The sequence below is a fragment of the Papaver somniferum genome, unplaced genomic scaffold (genome assembly GCF_003573695.1).
Source record: "Papaver somniferum cultivar HN1 unplaced genomic scaffold, ASM357369v1 unplaced-scaffold_158, whole genome shotgun sequence".
NCBI lineage: Eukaryota > Viridiplantae > Streptophyta > Magnoliopsida > Ranunculales > Papaveraceae > Papaver > Papaver somniferum.
Window position 1 is genome coordinate 1,706,110 of NW_020625264.1, and position 12,269 is coordinate 1,718,378.

Below are 12,269 nucleotides of genomic sequence, written 5' to 3' on the forward strand. Positions count from 1 at the left end.
AATTTCAAATACCAATAAAATGAGGAATTGCTTATTCTTGAGGGATATTTAGCAACTTTTAATTTTTCCTCGTGGTAATAATCTCCAATATTGAAACCATTCCACTTGTAGATGGAATACGGTTGGACGTAAAAGATCAAAGGGTGCGCACCCGGCTAGTTAGCTTATATTATTTGTCTTTGGAAAGACTATATTGATCTTGGTATAATTTTATTTTGAGAAAGAATATGTCCACAATTTCCTTCTAAATCATTATTTCATTGGACCTCAAGGTCACGAAATTATTGGAGATTTATTTGCATATTTTATATGCGTTTATCTATACCAATAAAATCCATGGTTGATTTTGAATTTGTACGTCTAATGGACTATAATTTTTGGACATTTTTTAAATTTATGACTCTTGAAGTCAGAATCTAATGTCCAACCTGGTATTTGTTAAAATCCGGAATTATTAAAAATATATGTTCGCAAATTAATCGGATAATACTTTACGAAATGTTTTTCGTGTATGAAATGAAAATATTTCCGCCATATTCAGGGGAGACTACACACTAGTAAGATGGTGTTAATTAACTTTATAAAAGTTATGTCAATTTCTCTCCCATCATGAGAAAATTCAAAAAGTCTTCCATCAAATAGGCGTGAAAATATCTCATTTAGATTTTCCATAAGCTTACGCCGTTTGAAAGGCAAACCCAATCACATTTAGCAAGCATGTAATTTTTTAGCACTTGCTACAAATAGTGCTTTTATAGAGTCTATCATATTACAATTCACATTCTCAAAATTAATATCTCCTCGTTAAGATGGGGAGATTATAATGCCCATGAGCGCTGGTATCAGTAAATTTTGAAGTTTTGAAAATATGCATGCATTAGAGAATTGTATGGGATCGTTGTAAATTAATGATTGTCGAATATTTATTTACAGTAGCTACTAAATAAGAAATGATGGTGGTTGTGAACCCATCTATAGATAAATATCGACAAATGTGATTGGTATGCACAAAACCAAAATTATGTTGGATTAAAATATCTTGAATAACGCAATTTTTGGATCCAAGACTTAACACATTAAACGTGCAAGCCCGAATTATGAAAATTACAGGTTGGTGTAGTCTTCATGCGTTATCTGAGAAGTATGATCGTTGTAAAAACGAATTGAGAATTTGATTTTTTTTTCTCTCAAACCTTAGGATTAGTTGAATAATACTTTGTTCACCTTATATGATGCATTTGGAGTGGTAGTCCTTAAGGACTCATATTTCATTCACACAAGAAATGTGGGGGAACATATTTGAATTCAGGCAGACACCTAATTCTATTATGTCACAATTCTTTATGTGTTTTTAGAAGTTTGGTACAAAACCAAAATCCGGAAAATAAGTTGATGATATCAACTTTATAGGTCTCTTAAGGAGTCCTTAAAAACACAAAAATCTTTTACTTTGTCCATATGTTTTTTCCCACTGGGTTTTTAATGGCAAGGTTTTTGGTGAGGCAATTTAATTCAACATGGTGGTCATCCAAGGGGGAGTTATATCAGTTTTGGTTATTTGGTGGATTCCCACCATTAACGAGGTCAATCTGTTAGATCAAATCTGCATAGCCATCTCCTAGAAATTTTGATGTCCTTCTGAACCACATAAGGTTTAGTTGCATATACGATTTTTTTCACGTATTGTAATGTATACATATCTTAGTACTTCATTGAACAAACTACATCAACTACTTCTACAAATCATTCTGAGTTATCAGCAATCCATGAAGCAAGTCGTGAATGCGTTTGCTTAAGGTCAGTAATACATCACATTCAAGAATCATGTGGAATTCGTTCAATTAAAGACTTACCAACAGTATTATACGAAGACAACACTGCTTGCATTTCACAACTAAAGGAAGTTTTCATTAAAGGTGATAGAACGAAGCATATTTCTCCGAAATTTTTCTCCACACTTGATCTACAGAAGAATGGTAAGATTGATATTAAACAAGTACGTTCAAGTAAAAATCTAGCAGACCTCTTCACCAAAGCATTACCAACTTCAACATTCAAGAAATTGGTTCACAAGATTGGAATGCGTCGTCTTAAAGATTTGTAAGCCAAGATTTTCCGAAGTATCTATCAGGGGGAGCGTCTTTCAATAGGTATTTTATTGGACTTATCGCGTTGTACTCTTTTTCCTTCGTCAAGGTTTTTTCCCATTGGGTTTTCCTTGTCAAGGTTTTAACGAGGCAACATATGCTTGTCCACATCATTTTTTGTACTCTTTTTCCTTCGCATAGGTTTTCCCCACCGGGTTTTTCTACCAAGGTTTTAACGAGACAATCTTAGTAGTGTGGTGTCATCCAAGGGGGAGTGTTATGGAATAACATATTTGTGGATTTACACCACACTTACACCATCACCCTTTCACCTCCTCTCTTCCCTCTTTACTTTGTAACCACCATCTTTAGTACATGTTAATGGCTAGTAATGGTTGCATGTCATTATCTCTAATACTTAATGCCATTAAGCACCCACTCTATTATATATGACTATAAATAGAAGTCCTTACAATATTATTGTATACACACATTTAATAGAATTCTTCTCCTTCTTTCTCTCTATTTTCTATGTCTTCTTTTAGTTTATAACACTAAAGTATAAAATCTTACTATTATTATTTTAAAAGAAAATATTTTGTTTTAAAAGAAAAGATTTGTTCCCATTCTGATAGGTGCACCTGACATGGCATTTCCACGACTAAACAATATCTCTTTCTGGTTGTTTCCACCAAGTCTCTTGCTCCTATTAAGCTCAGCCTTAGTCGAAGTAGGTAGTGGTACTGGGTGGACGGTCTATCCTCCAGTGATTCAAGCTAGCGAGAAGCAACCCCGCTTTTGTTTGCTCTGTCCAGTCAGTCTTTATTACGTCTAGCTGCTCCATGCTCTCGGCTTCGGTAACTCTATCCCCTTCCCCTTCATTTGTAGAATATACAGCCGAGTTCCCAGGTCATAAATTCTTTTGCTCTTCGATACTCAATAAAATCCTCTTTCTTTACAATAGAATGCATCTCTAGAGTCTCATATTTAGTAATTCCCGAACTGTTTCTTCTGTATCGGGGATCATCGAAATAAGCAAGAATACTATTTCTACGGAAAAAACCATAAATGTCCTAGATAAATCCATGAGCTCGATTCAACGATTCCTGCCTATACCCTGAATTTTCTTATGACTTAGGAATCAGAGGTGTTTTTGGTCTGTTCAAGGAACAAGTTATCTCCTCTCTCTCTCACCAGTTTCTCCTCAGACCGCTCGAAGAAAACTTTAGGAAAGAAAGTGGCTTGGGTAGCTCAGCTGGTTAGAGCAAAGGACTGAAAATCCTTGTGTCAGTGGTTCAAATCCACTTCTAAGCAGCAGGCGAGACGGATTTCCTCAAGTTCCTGCAGGGTGAGAGACGAGGTGTAGCGCTTCAGTTCTGAGTACTGTAGCGAAGATAGGGACGAGCCCGAAAAGAAGAAAAACTAAACACCATGACCAACGAATTAATGCAGGCTGTTCAGCCTTTCTGCAGTACAGTCCTAACCGACGTACTGCCCCATGTCTCGAGCTCAGTCTTGTTATCCTTCCATTGACTATTCTCTTTTTGCGCAGCAGCTCGTCCCACCTTTCAGTCTTTTTCTTTTTTGGAGGTTCATAGCTTTCGTTGCAACCTACTTTATCATATCCCATCCGAAAGTCAAAATCTGATTACAGAAAGCAAGAGCCAGTTCCCAAAGGCCTGAATTCGATCTACTAGCTGGACCACCTGACGTAACTTACCTACTATATGGACAAAATTCAGCCCATTTTTTTCTATAAAAAGCTCATCCATCAGGGCAGAGATTTCTCCATCCAATATTGCAGTTGAAGAGGATTATTCTTTTGGGTTTTATAGATCCAATTGCACTTTGAATAAAAAAAAGTTTGCCTTAGCTGATGGATGAGCTTTTTATAGAAAAAAATGGGCTGAATTTTGTCCATATAGTAGGTAAGTTACGTCAGGTGGTCCAGCTAGTAGATCGAATTCAGGCCTTTGGGAACTGGCTCTGAAAGTAGAGTCTCACCCCCTACGGGTCCCTCTCCTTGGCAGTCGAGTCTCGTCAAGAGCCTCTCGCAGGAGGCTCGAGTGGATAAATCCCCTCTCCCTCTGGTCGAGTCACGTCAGTTCCTCTCCTTTCAGTCGAGTCCCTCCGGGCCTCATGCGCAAAAGGGAATTCCTAAACCGCATTGAGAAGTACCCAGTCCTTAGAAAGAATAGCATTGCGAGGTGGACTGATTTAAGAGTTTCAAGACTAACCAAGGCAAATTTAGCCAATAAGTCACCAGAAAAGACCTTACTTTTTTTATAGGCAGTGGAAGAAGGGAGGAGATTCTCGAACAGGGATCCATGACTTCGAAAGAGTTGAACGAGGAGCCGTATGAGGTGAAAATCTCATGTACGGTTCTGTAGAGTGACAGTAAGGGTGACTTATCTGTCAACTTTTCCACTATCGGGTTCCTCCAGCCCTTTTTCTATGTGTTGGTGTTCTATATGACCGACATAAGACTCGACTTGTTAGATATTACGGAGGTTCAGTGAGCACCATGCCGAATCTCTCTACCAAAGCCAGTAAGCTCACAAGAGAGTCTACTATAACTATCTGAAAAAAAGAGTCTGGTCCAAGTCTTCGATCTCATAAGTAAGGTTCACAAGCACAAGTCATTAAAGGTCGATATGTGTCCGCGTTGTTTTGAGTCTAAGAAGTCCCCGATTCCTCCCATTTCGTCGAGATAAACGAGACGTATTCTATCATAACTCGTTCCTGCCAAGAAAAAAAGCGCCGCACCAATAAATCCATGAGAAATTATTTGCAAAATGGCCCCGTTGAGTCCCATATCGGTTACGGAGGCTATTCCTATAATTGTAAAACCCGGAAGTTGATAGGACTGTGTTGACTGAAGCTCGAGGTGCCTAGCGCTCTTTGCAATTGAATCAGAACTAGAATCCCCTTGCTTATCCGGGTCCGAGGGTTCAAATGCAAGAGAAGGAGATGCTCTCTTTGCGAAATGCCACCTACCGTTAAGTCCATTTATTTCTCCTTTAAACGATTATCCACTTATGAGAAGGCACTGGGGCCGATGCCTCTCCTCCGTCTTCCCTAGGGTCGGTCCAATGGGAAGGCCCGCCCTTGTCCTGCTTGTTCCTAATCGAAATGGGCTCTTGCTTTGATTAGCGCAGAACTTGGTTTGACTTCATCGGCCAGCCAGGAAGGAAGCCCTTTCTTTTTCGAGTGGACTGAATGAACGACACTCTTGTCAGACTCTACGCATTGGATCCACCTACTTTGACTACTCTTCTTCCTACTTCTACACATTCGATCAAGGTTGTCACTGCGAAGCTATAGTCAAGGTGCACGGGGTCTTACCGTCTAGCCGTTGGTACTCCGCATCTTCACGGAGAATTCAATTCCACCGAGTCCATGTCGGAGACAGCGGGGCAGTCGTTTCTCTCTCTAAAAGAGCTTGTTTAATACTTTAAACTTAGCTTTTATTACTTTAACTCAATCGAAGGGAGCACCAATCAATCAATTATTTACAATCTCATTTGCTAACTGTGAAATTAACCAAGGAAGATATATCCGTCTGACACCTTGACTTCATCGCCTTACTCGCGTCAATATCAACAGCAGATGAATGAGATCTTCTTTCAACGAGGTGGAAATCCGCCCTTTCAAGATAACTAACTGATATTGAGGAACCAGCTGATAAAAGAAATAACATTATTCAAATCCATTTTGGAAGCATTCAACCATTCATATTACGTTACGGCAATCCTACACGCCTACAAGTAGCCTTTTCCATCGTCTTTCGCTGAGCCTAGTGTTAACTTTTTCCTGCCTTCTTACCCAAGAGCTCTGATTCCGCTGAAAAGGTTCGGTAGGAGAAGGAAACAACAGAGGGATCCGAATCGAACCTAAATGGGAATGACATGAAAAGTCTTTTTCAAAACCTATAGAAACTTTAATACAACCTTTTCTGATCCTGCTGGAGGAGGAGACCCTATCTTATACCAGCATCTCTTTTGGTTTTTCGGGCATCCAGAGGTCTATATTCTCATTCTGCCTGGTTTCGGTTCAAGTGATCGCGAAATGGGTAGTGATAGTGGTTAAGTTGCTGGACTAGATGGGTTAGCAGGTGGAAAAGGTGAGAGGTCTTGGTGAATATGAAAGGGTATCTCTAATATATGGGAATAAGGCCGAGTACTAACCGATTCTACTGGTAAATCTGACGGGAGACCCCTTATGCATCCAGCCTTCTATTGAAACTCCCGTCTCTTAGCGAAAAAGGCCCGCTACCCCGATTTCAACGCCTGAGGTCAGTAGGGGGGAGGCTTTGTTACACCCAACGCAGCATTGCCCATTCAAGTAGCCCAATATCATTAGTCAAGCCCATATCATGTATGCGTATCAACCCATTGTATAGACCGATTTGATATCACCCTTCAATTCGAATTAGCAAAAGCAATGTCTCCTTGCATAATATGGATTCCAAACATTCATGATCTGTATGTGAATGAGTCGAATTACTTATCCCTCGGTCTATTAGTGACCGGATACCTGAAATAGAGATGATCATGGAAAAAGTAAAATATTTGATCGGATCCATTTCGGGTACGTGGAATCTAAGAGAAATTCAAAGGAAAAATATGGAGTCAACAAGCAACGGCTCCTATCTATAAAGCCGTTGCGCGTTAGCGCGCGCATCCACGTGCGTAGAACATGGTTTATAATTTTCCAAACGAGAAAGACTAGTAGGCATAAAAAGAAAGGGTTCTTAACAATCGTGCTATAAAATAGACTAAAAGAGTCCTAGTCCCAAGTTTTCATCCCTTCTAAGATGACAGGTCATTCTCGTATAGTAGCTCTCCTAGCTGTAAACATATCCTCTTTTCTTTCGTGGGTAGTGGCTGCCGAAGATATTCAATCCGGTAACGGGGGTTCGCAAACAAGAATCTTGGACGGCCATCTTCAGTAGAGAAGATGGGCAAGGGGAGGTTGGTTAACGGCAGGGCATTCTTCCAAGCTGGGGAGGACAAGCATGCAGCTTTTGAAGCATGGGCTCCGACCCCCTCCCGGGCAGATGAGAAGGAAAGGGCTTCTAAGGCCTTAGTGAGATAGTTGAGCTTAAAGTAGCAGATCTCAAGCAGTGCCTCCTCGTTGTAGCATTCTCAGACTTTACCCATCTCCTTGAGAGACAGATTCCATTAAACCAACTGTGAGATACGCCTCTACTAGATCAACTGCTTCAATTAAATCAACTGCGAGCCGTCATTCAGATCGAGAGAGGCCAGTTGCCATTCTCAGTGAGTGAAGAATGAATATTCGACACCGACGCAGAAATTGGATCTACTTGGCAGCAGGTCCTATAGGTCTTTAACGAAGTCTATGTATCTTTCGACGAATTAGGCCAAATCCATTTTTGGATCACTTCTTTCGGGGTTAATTCGACCTTCTTTCCAATGCATTTCTTAGGTCTTTCAGGTATGCCACGTCGTATTCCAGATTATCCAGATGCTTATGCTGGATGGAATGCCATTAGCAGTTGGGTTTCTGGCAATAAAAAGCAGGTTGTAGACGTTTTAACTAAGAATTCGAGGACTTAAAGCTACGCTTGACACGATTCACTGCTTAGCCGATATGAGGCTATTGGCAAGCTTGTCAGGGCGGCACGAAGTGATGAATCATGCTCAAAGATGAGCCGATCCTTCGTTAGGGACGGTTTATAGATCATCAAATTCCCACAAATTCCACGAAAAGTGGGTCCATGTAAATGATCGTCCAAAGTCTTTAATGGGCTATTTTCATAGTCAAGCTCAAATCTGGGATTTTTTCCATACCTTTTCTAGAAAAAGGAGGGTAGCAATGAATGTGAAATCGCTCAACCAATGGGAAGCGATTCTGAAGAAGGAAGAAATGGCAACTTTAATACAACCTTTTCTGATCTTGCTGGAAGCATCGGGCAAAAAAGATCCGGTGCTGAAACTGGAATAGATTCTCTTTCCCGGGAAGGTAATCATAAATGGATCTGTGATCACATCATCTCCTCTCCTATGGAGAAAGGCCAATGCACTTTAGAGATGGAATCGTCGGCTTCTTAAGTCGAACCAGTAGTGAACCCGGATGCTAGGACTTCGAGAATTAACCATAAGTGGAATGACTGTCTGCTACTAATCCTTGCCCGTGTTTTTAGCATTGGTTTGGAGATAGGCCCGCGAATAAGAGAAACTCTGTTATAGCCATTTCTGTACATTCAATGTACTCTACGGATAGAGGAATACATAGAGTTGAACAGAGTAAAATAAGAAATTGAAAGATTTCGTTGAAATTGTTCGTTTGGAAATTTCCCGAAAAGCTAATCGTTTTCTTGGACCCACAAGAAAGTGGTGCAATGAACCTAGATGGGCTGGCTGAAATAAGAATTTACTTTCTATACAACATAACTTATGTCACTTTTTTGATGGAAAGAGTCGTCTCAATTTCTTACTTATTCCTTCTAAATCATTCACTTCTCGACTGAACGCCGCGTAACATCGACTCCTTTTACGCAATTATGAACTAACCTTTCTCGATTCCAATGCAACTTATCCTTTTTGAGGAGAATTCTCAAACTACGCGCGCAGCGGAAGATCCTGAATTTGAGACTTTCTACACTAAAAATATTCTTTTAAACGAGGGTATTCGTGCTTGGATGGCGGCTCAGGATCAGCCTCATGAAAACCTTATATTCCCTGAGGAGGTTCTACCCCGTGGAAACGCTCTTTAATGGAACTTTAGCTTTAGCTGGTCGTGACCAAGAAACCACCGGTTTCGCTTGGTGGGCCGGGAATGCCCGACTTATAAATTTGTCCGGTAAACTACTTGGGGCTCACGTAGCTCACGCCGGATTAATTGTATTCTGGGCTGGAGGAATGAACGTTCTGAGGTATATCAAGATTAAGTCTCCGGTTCATATTTCGTCGCCCAATCCTTCCTAATTCACATCTTTGTTGAAATTTTTTTTTTTGTAATTCCTTACATAAGGACTCAGAAAATACAGGATCCCCGCCGACACAAGAACAACGGAGTTACCGTTCGATCCCACCTCTTTCTGTTCAAGATTCCTGACTTAATGCCCTTTTTTCACAAGACATTTGGTTGAGAAGGATTTGGTAAACCTAGAGATCATATTCTGGTAGAGGGTAAATCTGTTCTTTCTGCTTCTGTGTATGCCGCGGCATGGTAGCACCTAAGCGACAGACGTAACGTTACCGGGCCCTAGCGCCCTGCTGCAACAGAGTGATCGGTACCAGACCCATTTTCAGGGGAAGCGAAGTAACTCAATCCCTTCGTTCGACCCTGCCAATAACCAGACCTGGCCTACAACTACTAGCTATTCCTTTCCTTGAAGCGTTGACCGGATCTGACCGAAGTGCTTTTTGCTGACCGATTCAAACAAGATCAACTACGGCTTCTTTGACTGGATATGCCTGCTCCTGCAACTCTAGCTTATCCTATTATGGCGATTTTTAGAGAATCCCGGTCCTCTATCGTAGGACTTCTAGCTCGATAGTCCAACGGGTGGGTTTCGTTCCAGTTTCGAGTGTCTTCTTGGATAGTTATAGCGGCCCATAGGCGCGAGATGTACCTTGTGGGGGGGCGGCGGTCCCCTGGACATAGTCCTTCCTTGGTCCCACCTTCGCCTAAAAGGAGGAGAGTCACGCCTTTCTTCGATCTTGAAACACATCCGAGCATCGAATTGTCTTATGTAATCAAGATGAGAATTGACTTATGTAATGTAGTTTTCTTTCTTTCGACGAATAATAGGTACTGGGTTGTTGTTCTTGTGGGGCCTTGGTTTCGCCTTCCTGGTGCTTCAAGTTGAACAATTGAGACTGTGCGTTGACTGTGCATTGTATTATTGATCTACGAGTTCGCCTTAGAGAGATGCATCTGGCAAACTATATGAACGGATGTGCAATCCAGTTCCACGGTCCCGAAAGATTTATGGAATTCAGATGGGGTTCAGGTCGAGGTAGTAAGGCAAGAAACTCATTTAGAAAGAGATGAAGTCAAGTTCTCGCAAGCAAATTCGAAAAGAATGAGTAGCGATGACAGTTAATTGAAAAATCCAAACATCTCAGAGATAGATATAGAGGTAGGAATTTATCGAACGAACCGCACTCCTTCGTATACGTCAGGAGTCCATTGATGAGAAGGGGCTGGGGAAAGCTTGAACCCAATTCCTACAGTGATGAATATAAGCGCAATTGAAATTCCACAGATCATCTTGTAGTTACGGCCAGTCGTAGTAACAAGGGCTTTTTATATTGTTAAAATTGCTTGGCCAGAGTACTCCTGCTATCAAAAAAGGGACAGAATCTAGATCTACTTTTGTTGTGGATCCACTTCCCGCTTGCATGTAGTAGGGTCAGCTTTATTCCTTGGCTTTTGACCGATGCTCTTGGCTAGCATCAAACTCTGGAGGGGTTACCCCGCGGCAAGGAAGAGTAGCAGGTAGAGAAATGGATTAAGAAGTAGGGGTCGAAGCACTTAGCCTTCCGATCTGTTAAGGTCAAGTGGTCTTGATTCAAAGAGAAGCTGTCCTAGGCTAAGTGGACCGGGATTAGCTAGTGGAGATAGTGTAGATTAGGCAGAGCTACTTACTGAATATGGTTGGTCCGTAACCCTTACCCCAGTGCCTTGCGAGAAGGTTATTGATGCGACCTAGTATCCTAGTCGCCCCCTCCTCGCTAGCATTCTCCAAGCCCAGGTGCGAGATGTGTTCGGCAAAAACGGCTTCGTTAACGGCTCTCCGGCGCCCCACGTTATCCTATGGTGAGGAGACCAAATATCCTAACCTTCAATACCGCCACTTCTTCTTCACCTACCTCTTTGATTGACGAAAGATGGATTCCTGGGCATTCTTCGTCTTATCACACCACTCTCTTGTGTGGTTGGCGGCAGTGTTTGCAGCCTTCCCGTCCACCCAGGGAGGTCGCTTCACCATTGTTTTTCCTAAAAGCACTTTACTATATTCTCTGAAGGAACCTAATTCAAGTCTAAGTAAGAAACACGTAGCAACCGTAGGTTTGGCAAAGCAAAGAAAGGGACTTACTATCTCGATAAGTAAGAAATAGGATTTCTCTGGAATGATATGCCGTGAGTGATACCGAGAAATATCATAAGAAAGAAGAAAGCCAGTTTTCCCCTTCATGGGTATCCGAGTCTCTAGAACCAAAACTCAAATCTTGAAATGACATAGATAGACACTTTATCGAATTGACATAGAAAGTTCCTGTTCGGTCGACCACCAGTTTCACACGGATATAGATCTCCTCAGCCAACCTATACTGGCGCAAGGGCTAGACTCGAATGGGTAAGAAAAGAGTGTTTTTATTGCGTAGTTTAAGAATGCATGGGTGGGCCCGTATGAGGACTCTAACGAGGGAACCGGTGCGAAGCCTGAGTTTGATGCTAGCCAAGAGCATCGGTCAAAAGCCAAGGAATAAAGCTGACCCTTGGTTCTCTTCTACCGACCGACTTCTTATTGATTTGTTATTTCTTTTTTAAAAGCCAGTATCTATTGAAAAAAGGGGAATCTTCAGTGCATGTAAATCAACTACTTACATAGTTCCATGTAGTGAATTCTAGTAGTTTTTATTGCAACTTCTATTGAAACCACTCCCTTTTTTGCTCTTTCGCCTAGCTTTAATCTTGCTTCTTTTTGTCATTAAAATTTTACTGTGTTTACTAAGAGGATATTCGAAAATGCTTGTTGGGTATATATAGATGCGGGCTAAAGCATCTTTCGCATCGTCTTTTCATGTCGAAGACACGAATGAAGTTCGGTTCCTATCTACCGTTGGTGCGGTAACTGGTGAACAGAGTGACTCATATTCATAGATTGGAGACCGGGAGAGAGACTTCATAAACAAAAAGAAAAAAGAAGGCGATATATCCAAGTCCCTCGTGCACCGAGATCCGTTTTCTTGGGCTGGTTCAAATGGCAGGAGAGGGATGAAGGCACTTACCCGTTAGGATGAGGGACTCGACGTAAGCGGAGAGGAAGGAAGCAGCCCTAGCCTCTGTCCGGCCGATCATTCCGCTGGCATCTCGCATTCACGCCCCCGTTTGACTGCCGTTCGAGGATGTAGTTGTAGATACGTTAGTGTCTACTTAGGAGAGTGGCCGAGCGGTCAAAAGCGACAGACTGTAAATCTGTTG

General features: G+C 41.6%; 2 non-coding genes across 2 annotated transcripts in view; both read left to right on the forward strand.

Moving 5' to 3' along the window:
* Positions 1–3,327: 3,327 nt before the first annotated feature.
* TRNAF-GAA lies at positions 3,328–3,401 on the forward strand. Its single transcript has one exon. It is a non-coding gene; the product is annotated as a tRNA-Phe (tRNA).
* Positions 3,402–12,223: 8,822 nt separating this feature from the next.
* The window catches only part of TRNAY-GUA, an 84-nt gene continuing 38 nt past the window's right edge, over positions 12,224–12,269 (forward strand). Inside the window, exon 1 of the tRNA in view lies at positions 12,224–12,269. This exon is cut by the window's right edge and continues 38 nt beyond it. This is a non-coding gene — a tRNA (tRNA-Tyr).